We start from the raw sequence: 23,808 nt of genomic DNA, 5'->3' as shown, positions 1-23,808 counted from the left end.
ATGTGTGTGTATGTCTGTGTCTTTGTGTCTTTGTCTGTGTGTGGCTGTATTAGCGTTAGCATTAGCTCCGTGTTAGCTTTAGCTCCGTGTTAGCATTAGCTCCGTTTTAGCGTTAGCTCCGTGTTAGCAGGGCTTAGCAAACACCGCTCTATACCTTCAGCAGTAAACACAAGCACGTGTAGGGGGTGGAGGGAGAGGGACCTGTATGCAGGGACATGGGCGCCGCCATTAGTCCAGCTGATCCATACCGGAAGTCACGGCCGGAAGTTGCTCTTCTTCGTCTCTCTCTGGCCTGTCTAGCCTCTACCTGCTCTTTTTACTAAACTTAACCAACTCCTTTCTTCATTGCCTAACCCTAACCAAAGCACCCACCAACGACATTTCATTTATTTTTTCTCTCTCTCTCTCCTGGTCTGCTGTCAGCAGTAGAGCATGACACGGGAGTGGATTTTCACTCCCGTCCCATCCCACTCCCAGAGAAAAAATCCCATCCCGTCCCAATCCCGGGCCAGAGTAAAAAAATAAATCCCATCCCGTCCCACTCCTGTAGAATGACTCCCAATCCCATCCCGCTCCCACTCAAAATTACTCCCACTCCCATCCCACTCCCGTTTTTATTTTTTATTCATTATTCCTGACTTTATTCTGTAGCTCACACTTAACGGCTTCATCTCCTCCATCTCCCTCCATTGTTGTCAGGGTTTATATGATATATTATGATATTATATGATATTAACTCTGATATGAATTATATCTTATTATTTAACTACTTAAATTACAGTAGTATAAACTTATTTGTTGAACTCAGCCTGATGTAAACATTAAAACTCAGTATCCAGTCACACAAGCAGCTCCATGTCCCTGTGTGATGTTCAGGGACAGTCAGGACAGTTGGTGGACAGACAGAGAGCTTTAAGGTTGAAGAAATATTAATTAAGGGTGCACTGTGAGGCTGTGACCCGACCACATGTCAGCTTTAGGAGAGAAAACTCAGCTGTTCTCAGCTCCACCGCGACCAGCGTTTTTTTTTTTTTTTTTAAATAGCCCCGCGGTATCGACCCAGCTGAAACACGGGAGGACACGCTGTATTTATCAATGCTTGGTCGCCGTGCTTAGACACCGGGAGACACAACCCGAGACCGGACACCGGAGGAGAAGCAGGTCGGATGTGCACGAAAAAACAACACCGAATGCGCGCCGCTACGGCGTCGCTTTGGGTTGTGAGCGCACATGACGCGCGTCTATATTGAAAGTAATGCTCGCAAAAGACGCTACATCTGCCTTTTAATCAAGGCGGCGCCCAAAATCACCAAGGCTGCTAAGTGAAAGAGTAGAAGAGAGAAGAGAAAAGTGCCACTGAAAGATGACTACAAACATGGACGCATCTGACCTTTTGGTTGTTTAACACGGCTGAAAATCATCATCTATTAATGGCGTTCCCGCTCCTGCCCGCTCCCGTTGATTTTTATTCCCGTCCCGTCCCAATCATGGGATCAATAAAATTTTGACTCCCATCCCGCGGGAATCCCACGGGAATCACGTGACCCGCGGGAATTCCCGACAAATGTCATCCTCTAGTCAGCAGGAGCGGCGCTAGCCGTTAGCCGTTCGGCGCTAGCTGTTAGCCGTTAGCAGCGTTTTTTATATAACTCAATAACTTAATAAACGATCCATGCAAAAAAATATTTTATAGCTCAATCATGTTGTAACTAAGATATCCGCTGGAAAACAATATTTTATTATGGACCATTGAGTTACTGAGTTATTTTTTTTTATCTACATAGAAATGATACACATCAAGAGGAGCAACTTCCGGTCGTGACTTCCGGTATGGATCTGGGCTAATGGCGGCGCCCATGTCCCTGCATACGGGTACTCTTGGGTGGAGGGGGTGGAGGAGGTGGTGGCGGCAAGTTTTTTTTTTTTTTTTTTTACGACAGTGACATGTGCCTCCCAGAACTGTGGGGGAGCTCCGGAGAGGGAAATAAAAGAGAAACCAACGAAGGAGCGAGCTATTTCCGGCCGACTTGCATAGTTCTGCTTTAAGACTTATATTAACACAAAAATATCGCTTAGACTTCTGCTTTAAAGGTAGGCTACAGTATGTAAGAAATCTAAAGCAACTAGCCATAAAATCCTCTTAATATGTCACAGAGACTCAGGAATAATGTTCATATAACATCAGGGCTCTCAAGTTTTGAAGTGAGTTCAGAGTGAGATTTTACCAGCGGCAGCGGGGATTTGGTTGAGCTGGGGATGGATGTCTGACAAATGACGCATAAATTCATTCAAACAAAAATATTTATTGACTTCAGATTAAACTTTGTGAGCATTTTACTGCATGTGTGTGTGTGTGTGTGTGTGTGTTACAGGGATGTCACGGTTATAAATTTTCTTGGCACAATTATTGTCAGAGAAATAATCACGGTGTTAAGATTATCACAATTATTATGCATTAATTAATTTCACAACAGTATGAATGCGTAAAATCAAATATAGTCAAAATATAATTACATTACTCCTTGTATATATTATCTAATATGACCAATTCTTAATCCCCAGGGGAAATGTTTGAAATATTCAGATCATAAATTGTCATCTATACCAAATGTTTGCGTTTATTTTAATCGTTTTTTGTTTTGCTTTTTTTTTTATTAATAAATGACACGTTAACATTTAAATTCCCACCAATTCAATGCTACGTTAGTTAAATGGACCAGTATTTGTGCATTTATCTTTATTTTTGCACACATCTGCCGATATGGTTCCAACATCATCTTTTTGTGAAAGTAACAGTATTTACGATTAATTAATTGTGGCGTTTAATACCACAATTAATTGTGAAGACAAGTAATTGTGACATCCCTAGTGTGTTATTTTAGTGCATGTGTGCGTGTGTGTGTTGTTTATTGTACGTGTTTGTGGCTTTCTTTGAGGCCTTCAGGACGGGGGTTGGTGGCTCCCACTTGAAACATTGTGGTTCCATACCAGCCATTTTTAATGTCATGATTGATGACAGAGTGCCATCAAGTGCCAGACTGTTCCTTGTTTTGGTCTTGTTTAGTCCAACCATGGAGAACATCCTCTCAGCGTCAACGTTTGAATGTGGGAGCACAAGCACTAATGCAGCTATCTTTGACAGCCTCCCAAACTGCCTCAAACCGGTCACCTTTGAAAAAAGAAACTGAGAGTGTCTATTACTCTAATGCTTAGCTTTTATTATTTCATATTAATTATAAATGTCATGTGGTGCAAACTATTTCTTACCTTGCTCTTTGTTGAGGACATACTCCCCCAAAACTCCTCAACATTAAAGGTGGTGGGATCTTGGGGCATGGGGATGTCCATGAGTTGGTAGTCCAGGAACCCTTCACTTACTTTATCCTGTTCCTGCGGCCCATGGAATGGAAGTAGTTCCTGAAATCTAAAAAAAAAAAAAGCACCATGTGTGAAGAACAAATTAAGGATTTGTTTTGTGACCATGATCAAAACTCAACTTAATACTTAAAGTATTAAATATGTGAAATCCTGGAAAATGTGGAAACCCTTGCCTGTCTACAAAGTATAGGGCGTCTTCCACCCCACACTCAGCCCTCTGCTGGACATCAACAAATCTAGCTGTCTCAGAAGGGCCTCATTGAAGGGGAGGGTCTTGAGCCCATACTCCACTGCCCTGACCAGAAATGCCCGTGCTGCCTGCTGGAATAGCTCCACCTCCTGAGCTGTGATGTCTCCAGCCTCAAGGAACCTGTTGAGGGTACCTCTGGTTGTGAAGCCAACATTTAGCCTTTCTCCTACCAGACAGAAAACAGAAAGAGATAAAGATAATTAAGTACATAAAACAATATCCCAGAAACAAAATCACATTTTATTCACTAAATGCATCAGGGTAGACACAAAGGAATTTGACTTTGCAATCAGCATTTTAATGCAAGACTAGACAGACATACAGTGAGGGCACAGATTCAGCAAGATATGCACAATAAGTGCAAGTGATTCCTCTGTAAGCATGCTATTTTACCCATAGACTATATACATTTTATGGCTTTTCCATCACATCAGATATATCACCCAACTCATAACAACAGTCTTCCCAAAAAGTATTTGAGGTCAATGAAACATTTATCTCCTAATTTGAGACTTAATAGTATTACCTGGTAGTTGGTTTTGTGGGTCTTGGTAGGCGATGCTGTGGACTTCTGGGCCCTGGAGTGCTGATGGCTTCAAGAACCTCGCACACAGTTTTTTGATGAACTTTGTCATCTGCAAATTTGTAGTTAATAAAATACTTACATGAATTACTGAAAAGGGGACTTATCAGCCAATCAAAAATAAGCAGACATATTTGGCAGCAGAGTATGCCAACCCTTGCATTTTACCTCTCTGTGGAGAAGGAAGATGGAAGACCTTTCTCTCTGGAGAAGGAGGTTCAGTGTGGAGAACACTGGCAGCACTGCAGGGGCGTCACTAGGTTTTAAGGACAGGGGGGGCTTAGCCCCCAGTAGATGCACAGGATGTGAGCAAATGTAGTGCGCAAGCACGAACTTTTACAATGGCCCAGAAAAAACACAATATTTAGAATTTAGAGTACATTTAGAGTATTGAATCATGGGCTAGTTGAATCTAAGAATTCAACTACTTTTGAATTTTACTGTGTAAAAGTAGATGCTAAAAAAAGTGAACCTGAGTAATTTTTCAGGTGTTTGACTATCATGGATATGTCCAGGTGGACTGGAAAACTAATTATATTTCACTAGTAGCCTGTGTCATAATGGTTATACACTCCATCCAAATACAGCTGTTTTTGGCTCATTTTGATTTTACCCAGACCTCCTCACATTTTCAAATAAGACCAGACAACAGAAATGAAGTGCGACTCCAACTGGAGCAGATATTTATGCTAAAGAGTGCACATTTCACCCTAGAAACCCCTTCATCTTCTACACAACCAGGACCTCCACAAGAAATTTCAGATTTTTTTTTTTTTCTGAGCTGAAATAGACATTGGGGGTTTGTGCAAATGACTGACCCTGAGAATCATTTTAATTTGAATATTCTGCTTTTATTAGTAGTTTTATTTGGACTAGGTTTAAAAATATTACCTAGCCTATATTGTTATCATGCTGTTTTTATATATTCCTGTGTCTTACCTGATCTTCTGCATCTTCAGGGCATGTCTCAGTCTGGCCTCTCCATACAGCATTTCTCTCCCTGTCTGTCTGTGCTGCCTGCAGTGTCACCAGATATCATTAGTATTTTAAATTAATCCATTAAATAATCTGTTTTTACTGCCAAATGTTATTTTCCTTAACACAGCCAAGCTATAAAGTACCAGATGCATGTTACAGTAACACATTACACACATACACAGCACACACACACACACACACACACACACGGCGCATGAGACAGACAGAGAGAGAGAGAGAGAGAGAGAGAGAGAGAGAGAGAGAGAGAGGAACACACACAGGAGTGTTCAGGATCCCCGTTTAAAAGTTTTCCCCACCAGAATCTAGCCGAACTTTGGAGCATTATTTAGCCCGTTTTCTGACAAGCTATCATGCCATGGTTGGTACCAAAGATATTCAATAAATGGAAAGATACTCCATGAGCGGCTGCTCCAATGATATGAAATGGTATACACTTCCTGTCTCTCTAAATGGGCGTGGCCAACCGTCACCCCACCTCGTCTGTGAACGTGTGTGTGGATTTATACAATTTTTAGGTAGATGAAAGTGAGATATTTATATTTTCTTATGATAACATTAAATATTTACACTACTAACAGTAATATTTAGCATGCCAAAAATAATTTAAATCATTTTCACGGGATTTCGCGGCCGTTTGTTTGACGTTGCCTAGGAGATCTGTGCCAAATCTCGCGAGAGTGTGTCGTAGAGACAGAGACAGGTCTTGAACAAAGTGGATTTTCTCCGGATCTCTCCGTCTGAAAATGACCATTTTGGTGTCAAACTGTTCAGAAGAGATGTGGCTTGTGAAAAATGAGTCCAAAATTTGCTTCAGTGACCGTGGGGAGAAAGGCCCGATCATAATCGGTGTTCACATTAAATTGTCCCATAGGAATCAATACACTCCAAACTGCCTCTGGTCTCTCTAAAGGGGCGTGGCCGTGCAGAAGCCCACGTGACATGCATACAGGAAGCTGACTCGTCATGAAAGGTCTTGGTTTATAAACCGTCTTTGGTTGGTACCAACAGAAGCCTAGCATCTCCTGGTTTCATATAATATCTGTATCTTCGCTCTAGCTTTAAAACTGATCCGTTTACAACGCGATTAATATTTCACATGAATTCAAATTTTATCGCGGTCATTTTTGACAACACTGCTATTTAGAGATGTAGTAGCTTACTGTCTGATGCCTGCTAGTCCTCTTTTAGCTACAGGTGGACTGACTCTCCCTCTGTTGACCTAGAGCTCCTGCAGCCCGTCACTGCAGGCTCGGAGCGGAGCTTCAAACAAGCCGCCGCTACATGGGCGCAACCAACTCACAGCTGGGAAGGGGGTGGTCACACACTCAACAAACTAATTAAATTAAACAAATCAGAAATAACAAGAGACAAATGCGGTGACAGCTGGGGTTCTTAAAAGGAGAATATATGTCACATATATATATAAAAAAAGTCACATAATAAAAGAACACCAAATTATTTGGGGGGGCTTAAGAATATTTTAGGGGGGCTTGAAAGAAGAGGAGGTAGACTTCCGTCATCGGGCTGGAAAATGCATCCACCAGTCTTCTAAACCTTGGTTGACTCTGATCTGTAAATAAAAAGAGGTTATGCTTAAAGGGATAGTTCAACATTTTGGCAAATTGGCCCATTGCCATAATTGCTATAGTCATAGCAGTAGGTTCATTACCTTTAATTGTCGGTGTAAGCTATTTTCAGTACGGCGGAGCGCAGCAGCTGGCTGCTCAGAGCTACGCTATGGAGGCTAACGGAATTTCTTGGTTTCCCTCATTAAACTCATCAAATACAAAATCCCAAAACTCCACAGCGCTTTTGTAGACAAGTTGTGAGCTGTACAACCACCACACTATGAGATAATGACGGAACGATACGCAACGGAGCCGTTTTCGAGGTAATAACATACAAAACCGCTGATGCGCGTTGCGTTCAGGGACAGTTTTTCAGCAAGCGGTCTCCGTATTTACCCTGTATTTACCTCGAAAACGGCTCCGTTTCGTATCGTTCCGTCATTATCTCATAGCGTGGTGGTTGTGCAGGTCACAACTTGTCTACAAAAGCGTTGTGGAGTTTTGGGATGTTGAATTTGATGAGTTTAATGAGGGAAACCAAGAAATTCCGTTAGCCTCCATAGCGTAGCTCTGAGCAGCCAGCTGCTGCGCTCCGCCGTACTGAAAATAGCTTACACCGACAATTAAAGGTAATGAACCTACTGCTATGACTATAGCAATTATGGCAATGGGCCAATTTGCCAAAATGTTGAACTATCCCTTTAAAATTATTTATTTAGTCTGGTGTAATGCAGCTGCACTACTGTCAATGAAATAAACAACATACTTAAAGCAGAAGTAAGTGATATATTTGTGTTAATATAAGTCTTAAATAGTTATATCTTCCGACAGCAATCACTTACATAGAGTGTTTGGTCTGAAACACGGGTCTGTCAGTCACTCTGCTCTGCTCTGAGCCAAGGAGAAAACATTTCTCGTATCCTACAGTTTTTATCCAATGAGGAGAGAGAACGGCATGAAGGGCTGTGTGTGCAGCCAAGGGACGCCGTGAATGTGGCGACGTAAGGACGAGGACATGGTTATGGTGCGTTCAAGGAAACTCGTAACTCGTGTTTTTCCGACCTGTGAAGTTGTATCATGTTTGATCTGGTACGACTTCACAGGTCGGGAGTTACGAGTGGCCGTTATAGTGACTTTCACAGGTAAAACAGGTCGGAAAAACACGAGTGGGTTGCCTGGAACGCTACAAAGTCGTAAGTTGTGACTTGAAGCTGTAATTTACGATTTCAAAAGCCTGCCTGGAACGCAGCATTAGCGAAAACGACCGGATCGCTTACTTCTGCTTTAAAGACTTAAAATAGCTGGTAAGTGGCCCAAACTGCCGCAGAATCCATGTGATGCACATCTCTAGGCTTAAAGGTTCATGAGGCAAGAAATGCACATGCGTTTTAAGTTTTTTACTGCTAATGGGCGATGAAGCGTTCAAAACCAAAAAGAATGAGCCCACCCGCGTATCTCTCCGTTGCCTTGAACAGGCTGTGTGCTGCATAAAGCCTTGGTTATACTTTCGCCTGGCTCCGTTGGCAGTTGGCGCGCGCACCTCGGCAGAGCGCACAGGCGTTTATACTTGCCGCATTCACCGTTGCAATATTCGTAGCAAAGACAGGGGGCGGTAGATAAAAAAATACAATAGGAAGTAGCAGAAGCAACTAAAAACAGAGAAGAAGTAAGCAGGATTTCTCCTATAGCTCTACTATTTACCTTAATTAAAAACCTCCGGTGTAATTATGATAGTTAACTACATGATTTGAAAACCAACCGTCCTTGCAACATCAGTGTAGTAGTTATATAACGTTATCGATCGCTCCATGTATTGATTTTTCGCCGGCTTGTTGTAAACAGATGCACATGGAGGAGAGGAGGGACCGGATTTGCATAGTTCCTCGAGTTCTGGGTCATTTGATGGTCTTTATAACTTAATAACGAGTTGTACAAATGCTAGAGCGTACCAGCTCAGCCAGTCTTCCCTCAAATTCATCCATTTTGAACCGAGCGACACTCGCGCGGCGCGCGCCAAGTTTCAAAATCCTGCGTTTACGTCATTTGTGGCGCACTCGCGACTGCCTCGAGCATAAACCAGGCTTAATGCGCTGCAATTCTGGGTCCGAATTTCCCGCGCTGTCCGCGGATGTGACGTCAAATGACGCTGCATGCGTGTCCTCGACAGCTTCGGCAACACCGCTTGCGAATAGCGGTCGGCGGATGTCTTGCAGCCTGTGAGTGAGCAGCGAGTAGAGAAATAACGTCACTTTCTTACATTTTAATATTTTTTCATGCGAGAAAGTGACAGTTTAGAGTCCCACTCTGTTGTCAGTTTATCCAAATAACGTCTGTAAGTAGGTTTGCTCCGACATTTTTCGGGGGAGTGCAGAGCCACACACGCAGCAGCAGCGGCTCGTCACAGAGGCTGCAGCCGGGGAGCTGAGCTCATCGGCCGGGCAACAGCTGTCCTCCTCCCAGGGAAGAAAACCAGCCGAGTAACTTCCCCACAGGTTTTTAGCATAGACTGTAAAAAGAGGTTCTCTTTCATAGCATTCGTTTCGTGTCTCACATTGGGAAGGCCTCCAGCGTGACCTCATCAGAAGCTCATATTCCATTCTGCCAGCCAGGATTGGCTGGAATCAGGCGCGTCAGTGTCCTAGGGGGCGGAGACCCTACCCTATATAAGGGCTTGACACGGCGCTGCCAGTCATTCAAAAACCTCTTCTCGCTACGAGCAGAAGTTCCATTGTTTGTTCCCGACTTCGATGCTAACTGCCTACTCCTAGCTTAACCGTCCACAGACCAGCGCAATCCTGGTCACCGGGCGCTGGGTTCAGGCACTGCTGGAAGCCGGTACCTGCAAAAGTAGAAATACTTTAGCCAAGCGGCAACGCTTACAAGTGATAACACTTCACGGGTAGCAATACCCCATCCCCGAAGTCGAAACACTTCCCGGGTAGCAATACCCCCTCGCCGAAGTCGAAACACTTCCCGGGTAGTAATACCCCCTCCCCGAAGTCGAAACACTTCGCAAACCGCCGGGCTAACGCCGAGTAGCAATACTCCTAGATTACACTGTATGAGCTGAGAGTCGAAACGCTCTCAGTCGAACCCCTAGCATACAGCGTAAGCTAAAGCTAAAGTTAGCGACTATGGCTGCCGCCAGTGTCCCGACTAAGGCAGAGGCGAAACAACCGGCGCGAGCCTGCCCTTGCGGTAACAATATCTCGAGCTGGGATACTCACCAGATGTGTGTGACGTGCCTCGGTTTGAAGCATGCGCAGGCCGCCTTCGAGTCGGATGAGTGCGGCGACTGCAGTCGCCTCTCCCTGAAGGTGCTCCGGCGCCGCCTGGCCCGTCAAACGAGTCTGTCCGGCGGCGATCCCGTCATGACCTCCACCGTCCCGGCAGCACAGGAGCCGATGGAGCTCGCGGAGTTCGCGGAGCTCGCGGACCTCGAGGCGGGTGAAGGGCCGAGCTGGGCCAGCCAGCTCGATCTGACGAACCTGCCCCCCCTGGACCCAGTCGGCTCCGGCCCCGGTGCCGGTCTGCTGGGATTCCAGGGGGGCGTCGGCGGGGATGAGGACTCTGACGAGTCAGAGCTTCTGATGTCCGACGAGGAGGATGATGATGGCTCTTCGCTGCTGTCAGGCCGGGTTGAAAAACCTCATCCGTCAGCGGCGGCTCAGCCGAGTAGCGGGGACTCTGTGTCACTGGATCTCGACCTGCAGGAGGTGTGCAGAAGCGCTGCAGCCAAGCTGAAAATCCAGTGGCCGGAGGTCCAGGCTGAGGCTGCGCGCTCCTGCTATGACGGCAAGAAGCTCCCAAAGGCGAAGAGGACGGGGAAGCAGCTGCTGCCCATCTTCCCGGAGCTGCTCGACGAGCTCGCGGTCTCCTGGCGGGACAAACCCTACCGGGAAAAACACCCGGTGGCGGGAGGCTCCATCTTGGACTGCGAGGGTATGGAGGTCCAGGGTCTGCGGAGCATGCCGGAGGTCGAACCAGTCGTGGCGGCTCACCTCCGCCCGAAGACGTCACTGTCCTCCATGGGAGCTGGTCTCCCATCCAAGACCGACCGCTTCCAGTCCAGCCTGACTGATAAAGCCTACAAAGCAGCTGCTCTCTCGGTCCGGGCCCTGAACGCCACCTCCCTGCTGATGGCGTACCAGGCGGAGCTGGAGGAGGAGATGACCGCTGCACCGGAGGCCGCACTCTGGGAAGAGGTGTGTGTCATCACGGATCACTGCCTCCACCTCCACAAGGTGGCGGTACAAGCCCAGGGGCGAGCCATGGGGCTGATGGTCCTCCAGGAGAGAGCCCGCTGGCTGAGCCTGACCACCCTGTCGGTGAAAGAGGATCTCCTCGACACCCCCATCACGCCCAAGGGGCTCTTCGGGACGGCTGTCTCGGCGATGCAGAAGAGGTGCGAGGAGAAAAAGAGGGAGGACGAGGCGCTGAAGCTCTGCCTGCCGGTGAGAGCATCCTCTGCCGCTCCAGCCCACCGCCACAGCTACGCTCAAGCGGCGACGCGGCCGCCTCCGCCTTTCAAGATCCCCCGGCTGCCCAGGCCTGCGTCCCAGGCCCCCCCACGGCCAGCACCGAAGGGCCCTTGGCAAAAGAAGCCCCGTGAGGGTCCCCAGCCGGATCAGCCTCCCCCAGCCTCCTCGCCGGTGGTGAGGAGGAAGAAGCGGACGGCCTGACAGCCCAGCGGGACGCAACGGACGAGGCGCCGTTCCCCTCCCCGTCTCAGTCCGCTCCAGCGGCTCTGTTCATGAGCACGGGACCTGGTTCCGTCCCGGAGATGGTCGACCCGGCCCAGCGCCCCATGAAAAGGGGCAGAAATGTTCAGTTCGAGACTCTGTGTGTTCACAAGTGTTTCACAAGCATTTCTCATGGTTTCATAAAATTAAAAATGAACAAACTGTCGCAGCCAGGCATGGTGCCGAGGGCGCAGTTGAAAACAATGAAAATCAAAATAAAACCGCTGTTGGAAAACAGCGCGGTCACACATTCCCCAGAGGTGGTGACACCTCTCGGGGCAATAGACGATCCTGCTGCGAACCGAGCAGCGCGCGCATGCGCAGTCGGGCGCGATCGGCAGTTCACGTCTATGCCTCGGGAGAGAGGTCCCACTCCGTGCGTAAATCACTGGCCCGTCAGCCCGCTCTCCCTGAAGACAGCGAGCTGGTCAAAATGCACAAACTCAGAGTGGGTAATGAGGACGTTGCGCCGGGGATACAGGCTTCAGTTCGCCGTGGTGCCTCCTCAGTTCAGAGGAGTGATTCAGTCACAGGCCAGAAGAGTGTTCTCCTTCCTTCTCAGACCATCTCCTTTATAGGTCTCTCTATAGACTCAGCCCAGGCAAAAGTGAGGCTGACGGGAGAGAGGTTAAAGGCACTCAGAGACTGTCTGGCTCTTTTTCAAAGAGGGAAGTATGTGTCTCTCAGACTCTGCCAAAGGATGTTAGGGCTCATGGCTGCAGCCCTAGTGGTGGTTCCAATGGGGCGCCTGCATATGAGGGGAATGCAGCGCTGGGTGGCTTCTCACAGACTCAACCCACACCACCATGGCTCTCGCAGGGTGAGAGTCGATGTGGTCTGCACGGCAGCACTAATCCCATGGAGAAAGGTGGATTTCCTCACTCAAGGGGTGCCTATGGGTGTTGTTTTGTGCAGGAAAGTGGTCACAACAGATGCCTCCCTTTCAGGCTGGGGGGGGGTGTTCGAAGGAAGAGCAGTGAATGGGACCTGGGGTCCTCATCTACGCGCAGCTCACATAAATTATCTAGAGTTGTTAGCTGTTCATCTGTCACTGAAACATTTCCTCCCTTTCCTGAGGGGATGTCATGTGATAGTACGGACAGACAACACAACAGTGGTGGCTTATATCAACAGGCAGGGGGGGCTGAGGTCCCTGCCGTTACACACATTGGCACACAGACTGATTGTCTGGAGCAGCAGGCATTTTCTGTCCCTGAAAGCCACCCACGTCCCAGGAATATTGAACCGGGGAGCAGACCTTCTGTCCAGGGGAAATCCCCTTTATGCAGAATGGAGACTTCACCCAGGCGTAGTGAGCATGATTTGGGAGCGCTACGGTCAGCCGTACGCGGACCTGTTTGCCACAGGGGAGAACACACAGTGTCCTCTGTTTTTCTCTCTTCACGATCTAGACGCACCTCTGGGAGTAGATGCACTGGCTCACCAGTGGCCCCAAGCCCTCCTCTATGCATTCCCGCCAATAGCTCTGATCTCCCCGACCCTGGCCAGGGTGCGGGAAGAGGGCTTGTCAATGATTCTCATTGCCCCCTACTGGCCGTCGAAACACTGGCTGGCAGAGATAACACAGCTCCTCCACCAGGAACCATGGCCCCTACCAATACGCAGGGACCTGTTGTCTCAGGGGCGCGGAGAGATCTTCCATCCCCATCCAGAGAGGCTAGCTCTGTGGGCCTGGCCCGTGAGTGGTTCAACCTAAGGACCGTGGGCCTTCCCCCAGGCGTGATTGAGACTATTCAAAATGCAAGAGCCCCTTCAACAAGGTCCCTCTATGAGAGTAAATGGTCAGTGTTTGAAAGGTGGTGTGCAGACAGGCAGGAAATTTCCTTCCAGTGCTCTGTGGGGGTGATTTTAGCTTTCTTACAGGACATGGTGGACAAAGGGAAGGCTTTCTCCACCATTAAAGTATACCTGGCAGCTATCTCCTCATGCCACATTGGCTTTGAGGGGAAGACTGTAGGGCAGCACCCTCTGGTCTGCCGTTTCATGAGGGGAGCACGCCGTAAGCTCCCAGTTTCTAAACCGATGGCTCCATCCTGGGACCTCCCCACTGTGCTGGATGCACTCTCGGTTGCACCCTTTGAGCCACTGGAACAGGTGGACCTGAAAATGATGACTTTGAAGACAGCCTTGTTGTTGTCTCTTGTGTCGGCTAAACGCGTTGGTGAGATTCATGCTCTTTCTGTGAACCAGGCATGCACAAAATTCTCTTCAGGGAACGCAAGGGTGACTCTTCAACCTAACCCGGCCTTTATGCCTAAGGTGTTGGGGTCATGCTCTTCATTTGACATGGTATCCTTCTATCCCCCGCCGTTCTCCTCAGAGGAGCATCAGCGGTTACACATGCTGTGTCCGGTGCGGGCACTGCGTATATACATGGATAGAACCAAGAGTTTTAGGAAAAGCGACCAGCTTTTCGTGTCTTGGGCCAAGAACCATGTTGGGAAGCCAGTCTCAAAGCAACGGCTCTCTCACTGGATTGTTGGGGCTATTGCTTTAGCTTATAGCTCTAGCGGTTTGCAACCACCAGACGGGCTACGCGCACATTCTACCAGGGGCCTTGCCACCTCGTGGGCCCTTTTCAGAGGGATCTCCATCCAGGAGGTTTGTGCGGCAGCAAGTTGGGCCTCTCCCCATACCTTTGCTAGGTTCTATCGGCTCGACGTCACAGCACCCCCCCTAGCCCACTCGGTTCTTGGGGTGGTGAAGGGTCAATAAAGTTCATTTGACAGTTAGCCCTCAGGTCGTATCTGCCCAGCAATCCGGGAGTCAGTATTTCCCAATGTGAGACACGAAACGAATGCTATGAAAGAGAACTTTAGGTTACTTGCGTAACCCCGGTTCTCTGAGTAGCATGAGTGAGTGTCTCACCAGACCACCCTCCTTGCTCTTCGTAGCGAGGAATAGGTGATTTGTTTTTGAATGACTGGCAGCGCCGTGTCAAGCCCTTATATAGGGTAGGGTCTCCGCCCCCTAGGACACTGACGCGCCTGATTCCAGCCAATCCTGGCTGGCAGAATGGAATATGAGCTTCAGATGAGGTCACGCTGGAGGCGTTCCCAATGTGAGACACTCACTCATGCTACTCAGAGAACCGGGGTTACGCAAGTAACCTAAAGTTTTTAGAGGTTTTCTGCCGGCTGGTTGAATTGTTTTTAGGAGATAGGATTGATGAAATCTAACAGTGGCACTGTGGCAGTCGCATTAGTTCATTTGAATGAAAAGTGAAGCAAGCAAGCAAACTTTATTTATATAGCACATTTCATTCCGAAGAAGCTTCGCAGCCTTGGGGCTCTGTACGTACAAAAATCACCATATTTAGGCTACTTCAATAAATAAATAAATAGTTTTACAATGAGCCGATTGATTAATCCGCGGTCAGTTTATCCCAACAACGCCTGTAAGGACATTCTCCGACGTGTTGGGAGGAGTGCAGAGCCACTAGAGCAGCCGAGCGGCAGCAGCGGCTCACAGAGGCGGCGGCGGCCGGTGCTGACCTGATGCCCGGGCGGTCAACCTCCCGGTGTCGCGGTAAATTGAGCACTGTACAATGAGCACGGCACGGCGCATTACTGTTTATTAACAGCCAAGCGCGGTGTGTGTGTGTGTGTGTGTGTGTGTGTGTGTGTGTGTGTGTGTGCGCGCGCGCGTGTGTGCGGTGTGTGTGTGTCGTGAGAGAGACAGCAGGTAGAGGGGCTGACTGGCAGAGATGAGGGATAGTGAAAGCTGTTCTTTTTTTCTGTGAGAGACTGCTGCGGCGGACCCAAACCAAACTGTGGCGGCTGATTAATGGAAAACACTGGTATAGTAACGTTATGCTGTTTCCAATTCAGCCACAGTGTCACTGTCACAGCATCAGCTGCTGCTGTGGAGAGTTGATGCGCGCTCCCGCACCAGCTTGGCTGATGGCTGCCGTAACCCTGACGGCCGCTACGGCCGTTGTATCGCTAGTGAGTTTTATTCCTTGATCTTGCCTCAAGCTCCTTTAACCATCGCACTGAAATGTGCAGCAGAATCTCCATATACTCGCTCCCATTGAAGTCACAAAATTCTGGAATAGATAAGATATATATATACATAACATCAATAGCAAGGCAAGGCAAGGCAATTTTATTTGTATAGCCAGTTTTTACAAACAGTTTGTCTCAAGTCTCTGCAATTGAATTTTTTGCACCTGTATTTACAGGAGCATTGTTGATGGAGAGACCTACACAATTTATCCAAGGGATATTATTTTCCTGCAAGGTGTCATTGATTTTTTTATAAATCACTTCTGCAGTGCCACAGCTCTTTCCACTGGTGGTGCACATATCCAGGAATCTGTGCACAACGTTGTTGTTGTCGAATATTCTCACTGTGAGGGGATTCATCTTCTCTAGACCTGTAACAATAACGTGCATAACTAAACTTACATCTTGTTCGAAACTTGTATGAGTGTGCATGAAGAAATGGATACAAACTTAAAGGTACAGTATGTAAGAAATCTAAAGCAACTAGCTGTAAAATTGTCCTAATATGTAACAGAGACTCAGGAATAATGTTCATATAACATACTGAACTCACCAACAACAATCCTATAGCCAAGATATTTGCATTAACCTGTTGCCATTCCGACGGCCCGGGGTTTTAAACAGGGAGGTGTCATAGAGGATGTCACCAGTCACTTGAAATAGTCATGCCACATATCGTTGGAAAGCTAAAACTCTTGTGATTAAAGATATGCCGACCATTCCTAAATATAATCATCACAGCAACACTCGAATCAGACTATAAACATGCTAACAAAGTTCGTAAAAAGCCGATATAACTCACGATTTGTGTCAGGGCAGGCTCAGGATCACAGGGTTTCCCCACAAACTTGGTGTCGTTACATTCAGAAAAGTCCAGTAAATCCAATCCAGTAAAGTATTTAGTCCAAAACACACGGTTGTACCGGTAGATAACCTCATCCCGCTGCTGCATCTTATGAAATTACGCATTGTATATCCAGTAAATCCGTTTATTTCTCCTCATAAGTCCGGCGTTTACATGAAAACAATGTTTATTTCACTTTACAAAATGGCGCTGCCCTCTGACCTTTCGATTGACAGCTCACTCGACCAATCACAAGCTCCCTCTCCCCGGCTGCTGCCTGCAATAGCGAATGAGTGGCTGTGTCTGTATGAGGAACATCCCCTCCGACAGCGCTGAATGGCTTCAGCCAATAGAAACGGATCCCGATGACAACTGTAGCATTGAATAGCCAATGAAATTACGAAACGAACGATGTGCTGCATTCACGGTCCCTGGGAAAAGGCAGCACCGCCATTTTCATGCGTAACTTTGCAAAAGCTGCACTTTGGCGCATGTATTGTTTGTCAATGGCAACTTTAGGAAAACGCCTAGATATACACTTAGAAAAACATGTGTAAAATACTAATTTTTAGCAGGATTGTTATCAAATTTGAACTGGGGCCAGGTAAGGCTTCATGCTGTAGTCCCATTGTGTTTTCCAGCTAAAATTCTCAGCTACACTCATCTTCAGGCATCTGATTGCAACAAAAAAATTCAGGCGAGAATAAAAACATTCTAATTCAGTGTGCTCCCACTTAGATTACTCAATGATAGTAGCACTTATAGTGATTATTTCAGTTTGGGGAAAAACTTCAGAGTGATATCTTTCAAAAGAGACCAAGCCCATCCATATTCTCCAAACAGTTCAAGAACAGCATTCAATTTACTTTGGGTACGCCTTGGATAGGCGAATATTACAGAATTTATAGGAGTGACAAGTTAAAAAACTTTGTTTTGCAGACCGCAAATCATGTTTATGTTTTGAATTTCTATGGTTGGTATGTGTCACCACCCAGCGCTTTCTCCCTGTCACAGCGTCTGTGGCATTTCAGACTCTGGGTTGCCAGTTAGCTTCCACTGAGCTGCAAATACGGCTGGGAGATAAAACAAGATCATGAAAAAAAAAGATTGTTTTCTATTATCGGTTATTATGGTCATATTTGCTTGATATCACACGGTAGAAATAAGTGGCTTGTCGCTCTGCCGTTTAATAGGCTACACAGCTTGCTGTTGTGAGCATAGCCTAGTTAGTTTGAGCTGCTGCTAAAGTTAAAGCTAAAGGGAAAAATTACAAAGTTACAGTGTGTGTGTCTGTGTCTGTGTGCGTGTCTGTCTGTGTGTGTGTGTGTCAGCGCTGCACACACAGACACAGCGTCGGAGCGGTGAATGTAACAATAACTTGCTGATCACCTGAGTGACATGAACTCCGCTCGTAGTTACTGTGAGTCAGAGCAATAATAATAATGTTGATGAATATTTAGCTTTTTACTATAACTTTGAGACTGACTGAGTGAGCAGAGCAGGTTAGCGCGTCGCTGTCTGGCAACCTGGAGTCTGGTGGGTAGGGGAGGGGGGACAACGCACTGCTGTGTTTTGAATTTGACTGCAGCAACAATTTTGGCCACATTCTTACATATCGTACCTTTAAATTACTGCTAGTTGTTAAACTCTTACCAGTATCGTTTGAGCCATCTGTGACAAGTGTGAAAGGATTCTCTCTCATCTTCATCACCAGTTCCTTCTTGAAATGTGGTGCCACTGCTTCATTTATGATGCACGTTGTTTTGGTACTTGTGCTCTTAAAGCTCTGAGCCGTGGGGGAGTCTCCAAAACATTCCTTGTACAAGGGGCTAAAATGGTCAGCAACAGAAAATGGAATATTGTGCTGCACCATTGCAACAGCAACCTTCACCTCAGCTCTCCTTGTCTGCAATAGAAACAACTGATTAATAATCATAAACATTAGATAAGTTTTTATGGAAATACAACAATTTGATGGACACTGCAATTAATCAAACATCAGCCATTTGGTTTTCCTGTGCTATGTACCTTGGCCTCTTGTACACTCATGCCTCCAACAGAAGTTGCAGTGTGTAGAACTGTGTAACACTGCTGGCTGAGTTTAGAGCCTGTTTTTTGGCACGATGTCCCTTGCCTTCTACATGCCTGCTTATGTTCCTCACGCCTTGATGGGCACAGGAGTTTTCTTGTCTGCAGACTGAGCACCAGTAGAAGGAGCTAGTGGTTCCCATTAAAGGTACACCTATAGGTGGCTGCTCCACTTAATCCTCTGTTCTTTCTTGTTTCCAGTGGCTTTTCCACTGTCTCATCTATGGTGTCCTCCACAGTTTCTTCTAAAATACAATGAAATATTTGTCAGACACACACACACACACACACACACACACACACACACACACACACACACACACACACACCAGAGATGGAAATTAACTTTTTTGTAAATTTAAAAATCTACCTTCCACTACCAGCCACTTTTATACTCAAGGATTGATGTGTGCATAACAACCTAGAAACTTTTTTTTTTGTGCAAGACATGAACATAGTATTCCCCCATCAGTACTTGTTACCATAACGTTAGCTCATTATTATGCCATACCAATAAGGCTAGGGGGGATCTTAATCTTGCCTTGACTTTAGTTCATGTAAACTCCAACAAAAAACTAGCTCCTGCCTACCTTTCTTCTTGCACCAGAAAAATACTTTGACTGGATCTAAAATTTCTAAATAGATTTGTAGAACCCAGATCTGACTGGAATAAGTTAACCTAATCTGCTGCTAGCTGCTAACTGCTAACTTCCATCCCTGACACACACACACACACACACACACACACACACACACACACACACACACACACACACACACACACACACTCGCTCCCACTGCTCTGCCTGGACAAAATATTCATAGACAGTATAAAAGAGACTATTCCACAGCAACAAATAAATGATGACGTGACTTACTGTAATCATTGGGTCTTCCTGTCCTTATGAAACCACCTGCTTCATTTCGGTGAGTGTCTGGATGTGTTTAGTCCGTCTCTCTTTTTTTTTTTTTACCGCGGAATATCAAAATACAGCAGTGCTACTTTCTGATCTCTCGGGGGAACCATAGACTGTGGGGGGAGCTTGGTTCCTACCTGTTCCACTGTTAAAGCGGTGCAACTTGGTGGACGTCACCGTGGTAGGCTAATTTAAATGCGTGAGAAATACAATGTGTGGCCAGGGCCGTAGCCAGGATTTTTGAAATACCGAGGTCATAGTCGTGGTGCGCGGGGGGGTGGCGTCAGAAATTTGGGGCAATTTTATATTAAAAGGCTTCAATCTGGTGCACTTTGACAGATAAAAACTACACACATCATATTAGATTAATGCCATTTTTATGATATTATCATCACTAGTGATCATCCAGAGAAGACCCAACTTCACTGAATTCTGATGAGAACACACCATCCATTACAAACAGTAGACTAGCTCCTCACATTCGTAGCAGCCACAGAGTAGCAAAAATATTATATTATAAAGTTTAATTCCAGCTCGAAAAAAAAAAGAGTCTGAAATGCAATGTGAAGGTCCTGGTTGTTAACATAAAGATGAACAGGTTTCTAGGGTGAAGTGTGCACTCTTTTTTACCATAGCTATAGCCTACTATTTTTGGGTGACTTCCTTCTGGAGCGTCAGCTGTGTTCCTCACTTTGAAACAGGCCCAGGAAGTTTGTTTGCTTTTCCTTATAGTTACCACAAACATACATCTGACTGCTCCTTGTTGCAGCAAATTTTGGTTGTTGGTTTGTGTAGTATTTCACATTTCTATGCATATTTTTTATGAGTTAAATATTGGTGTCAAACTTCATTTCGGTTGTATGGTCTTCTTTGAATGGGAAAATATGAAGAGGTCTAGGTGAAATCAAAATGAGCCAAAAACAGTTGTATTTGGATGGAGTGAATATTATGACACCGGCTATTAGTGAAATATAGCCTAATTAGTTTTCCAAAGGTCAAATTCCACCTGGACATACGTATCTCTGATAATAAAACAGCTGCAAAATTGTTCAGGTTCATTTTTTTTAGCATCTACTTTTACACAGTTAGCCTACACATTACTTATTCATTTGCCTGATATCCCATGATTCAAAGGTAGATTTTACTCTAATGTGATTTTTGTTAGTATTCTTACTAGGCAGAGATGAAAAATTTACATTTTCTACTGTAGCCTACTCCAGACATGTCTGTAATAATCTCACAGGTCTTAGCTTTCTTTAAATAGGCTAAATAAAAAAGACTGAAATAAAACTAATGGTTGCCTAAACTTTACACCGTATGCTCTTTGTTAAATCTGTCCAAAATGTTTTAGAAAAAATTTCACAGTCTTTGTTTGTGAAATATTTGTGCTCGTGCACCACATATGCTCACATCTTGTGCATCTCCTGGGGGCTAAGCCCCCCCTGTCCTTAAAACTTAGTGACGCCCCTGTCTGTAAACATAAAATGTATCATGTCACTGTGCTTTTCACATAAAGTTGATGGAAGAATGGACAGTGCAGTAGATGCCCCCTCAGTATAGTATCTGCAGGAAAGAGGTCTCTGCTCTCCCCCACTTACTGTAGCTCAACTAGTGCATAGTGCAGGACACAGACAGTAAACGGCGCTGAATTGACCCTATTAAACAGCTGTTTTCTCCGCATACATGAGGTTCCGTCCCGAAATAATACAGCGCTTCAAGTGCACGTATGTACGAAACCTTCACAGTGTAACAACTGGTTGGAAAGAGCAGTTTATCTAGAGCCAACCAACTCACTCAGTAGCCTTCTCCTCCATGCACACAGGCTCCGCGACGCACTGTATCACTCGCTTTTTCCGAATGAATCGCCTTTTTTCCCGCGACCAGTAAACAAACACCAGCGTACGTGAGGGCGTCAATAAACAAGAGCATTATGCCTACCGGAATTGTTTGGACAAGAGAGGAGAGTCACTCAGTCACCTTCCATCTGTCCTCCCTAATACTTTGCACTTTTTTTTTTTTTTTTTCATTCATTAGGCCGAAAAAAAATACCGAGGTCATGACCTCGGTGTCCTCAATGGTAGCTACGGCCTTGTGTGTGGCGTGTGAGCGTGTGAACGGGTGGGAATGCGCAGGGCTGGATTAGCACCCCAAGGGCCCCTGGGCACCAGGTCCCAGAGGGCCCTTGTCGCACACATCACCTCCACCCATTACAAACCAGGAAAGTCATTAAACTCCACCTTAATTAGACCTATTCACAATTGTGTATATGAAGTACATATGAAAACCAGACCATAATCACAAACTATTATGTCAAGACTTTCTAGTACAACTAAGGCTGACACAAACAGCAGATCAAATAAACACAACACAACACAACCCACAACATCCACACAATGACCACTAGGGAGTTTACAAGAATGCCATCCTTATAGCCACACAGTAGGCTACAGCTAAATGCAGCCAACATATGAAATTGACAAACCAACTACAAAATAGCAACATACACACACTGAGTCTTAAGAACTTTGCAAACAATTCTGTGAACTGAAAAGAAGCCTGTACAAAAGATAAGATGATCCCTCTGTGCATGCTTCTTTCATTGTTTATAATGGCAGCCCTTGTGAATTCCCACACTGCCCAGGTCATTGAACGCACCATTGGCTCAGCGCAAGCACAGAGCGCAAGTGGCTGAACCTGTGTGTGTGTGTGTGTGTGTGTGTGTGTGTGTGTGTGTGTGTGTGTGTGTGTGTGTGTGTGTGTGTGTGTGTGTGTGTGTGTGTGTGTGTGTGTACACACCAGTTTCAGCAAAACCTATACATACACAAGACATAGCCCCTCTCGCTATAATATATTCCCGCCCCGCCGCTATTAAACGTCAGACAGCGGCCTTTTTTACTTTGAAAGGGCAGACAGAGGTGCTGTGTTGCAGGTAGCTTGTCAGTGTGGACTGTGGAGCTCGTGAGGAGTGGGAGAGTCACGGTGCAGCGTGCAGCAGCCGCGGCGGCCGCCGCCTCTCGTCCTCCCCAGTCCCTGCTCTCTGTGAAACCAACCCCGCTCTGCTGATGCGCCCAGCCGCCGTCTCATCCGGTTCCCTCACACCTCCGCCGGCTTTCCCGTCAACATCAGCGCGGCCCTGATAACACACTCTGGACTTCATCGTCAGTTTTTTTTAATGACCCGCCCCGACCCGCACCGCAAATAAAGTAAAGATTTCTTGACCCGCACCGCCCCGCCCCGCGGGCTGACCGCGGGACCCGCGAGCTACGGGTCAGCCCGCGCATCACTAGCTCTCACTTAACATGCCCTATAAAGCGGGGTCCTTCGACGGCTCACCTGCTCTCATCACCGCGGCGCTAGTGCGAGGGGGAGCCGGGCCTGGTTCGGCATCCTCCTCCGGTTGCTCCGGGACTTCTGTGATGTTGGCCGAGGCCGGACTAACAGCGAATGTTTTGTAAAATGATGTGATTCGCGGGACATCTTCAATCACCGCCGCTTCTCTGTCTTGCTTTTCCTCTTTGCTCCACCGCTCAAATACTTTTTTTTATCCATAATTGTCTTGCTTACTTTTACTCACGGTCTACTACTGACCTCCCGCTCACACACTCTGACCTCTCGCTCGGCAGGGGGCGGGGCCCTTGGCAGGTTGGCAACCAAGGGCTTGGTTGCCATGGGCCCTTGGTTGCCATGGGCCCCTGGGCACGTGCCCAGTGTGCCCCAATTATAATCCGGCCTTGGGAATGCGTGTGTCACACGCCAAATGCGTGAGACTTGAGAGCCCTGTAACATGATGAACTCACCAACAATTTTGTACAGCCAGAGTATTTTTTTGCAGACTGCAAATCATGTTTATGTTTTGAATTTACGTGTTTACATGTTGCGCCACCTAGCCCTCTCTCCCAGTCACGGCGGCATCAGTGGCGTTTCAGCCTCCTTCCCCTTAATTAACATTTCTTTTCTGAACCAAATCAATCTTTCCTTAGCCACAGGCTACGTGCCACAGGCCTTCAAGGTGGCTGTCATTAACCCTTTACTTAAAAAACCTTCTCTTGACCCAGATGTCCTTGCCAACTATCGGCCTATATCCAACCTTCCTTACATCTCTAAGATCCTTGAGAAGATTGTCCTGGAGCAGCTACATGAACATCTGCACAGCAACGAGCTCTTTGAAGCTTTCCAATCTGGATTCAGAGAACACCATAGCACTGAAACAGCACTTGTCAAAGTCTCTAATGATCTTCTTATAGCTTCAGACAGAGGTCTCGTCTCTGTTCTTGTACTTTTGGACCTCAGTGCTGCATTCGACACCATCGACCACAGCATCCTGCTGCAGAGACTAGATCATGAAATAGGGATTAAAGGAACTGCCCTAAAATGGTTTAAGTCATACTTATCTGACAGGTTTCAATTTGTT

General features: G+C 46.6%; 1 pseudogene; it reads right to left on the bottom strand.

Moving 5' to 3' along the window:
- Positions 1-23,066, bottom strand: part of LOC146988136 (uncharacterized) — a 29,059-nt pseudogene extending 5,993 nt beyond the window's left edge.
- Between the last annotated feature and the right edge of the window lie 742 nt (positions 23,067-23,808).

The sequence above is a fragment of the Trachurus japonicus genome, chromosome 4 (assembly GCF_045865225.1).
Source record: "Trachurus japonicus isolate A0001 chromosome 4, Traja_1.0".
NCBI classification, from domain to species: Eukaryota; Metazoa; Chordata; class Actinopteri; order Carangiformes; family Carangidae; genus Trachurus; species Trachurus japonicus.
Note: the sequence above shows the minus strand (reverse complement) of the source record. Positions and strands in the feature narration are given on the sequence as shown.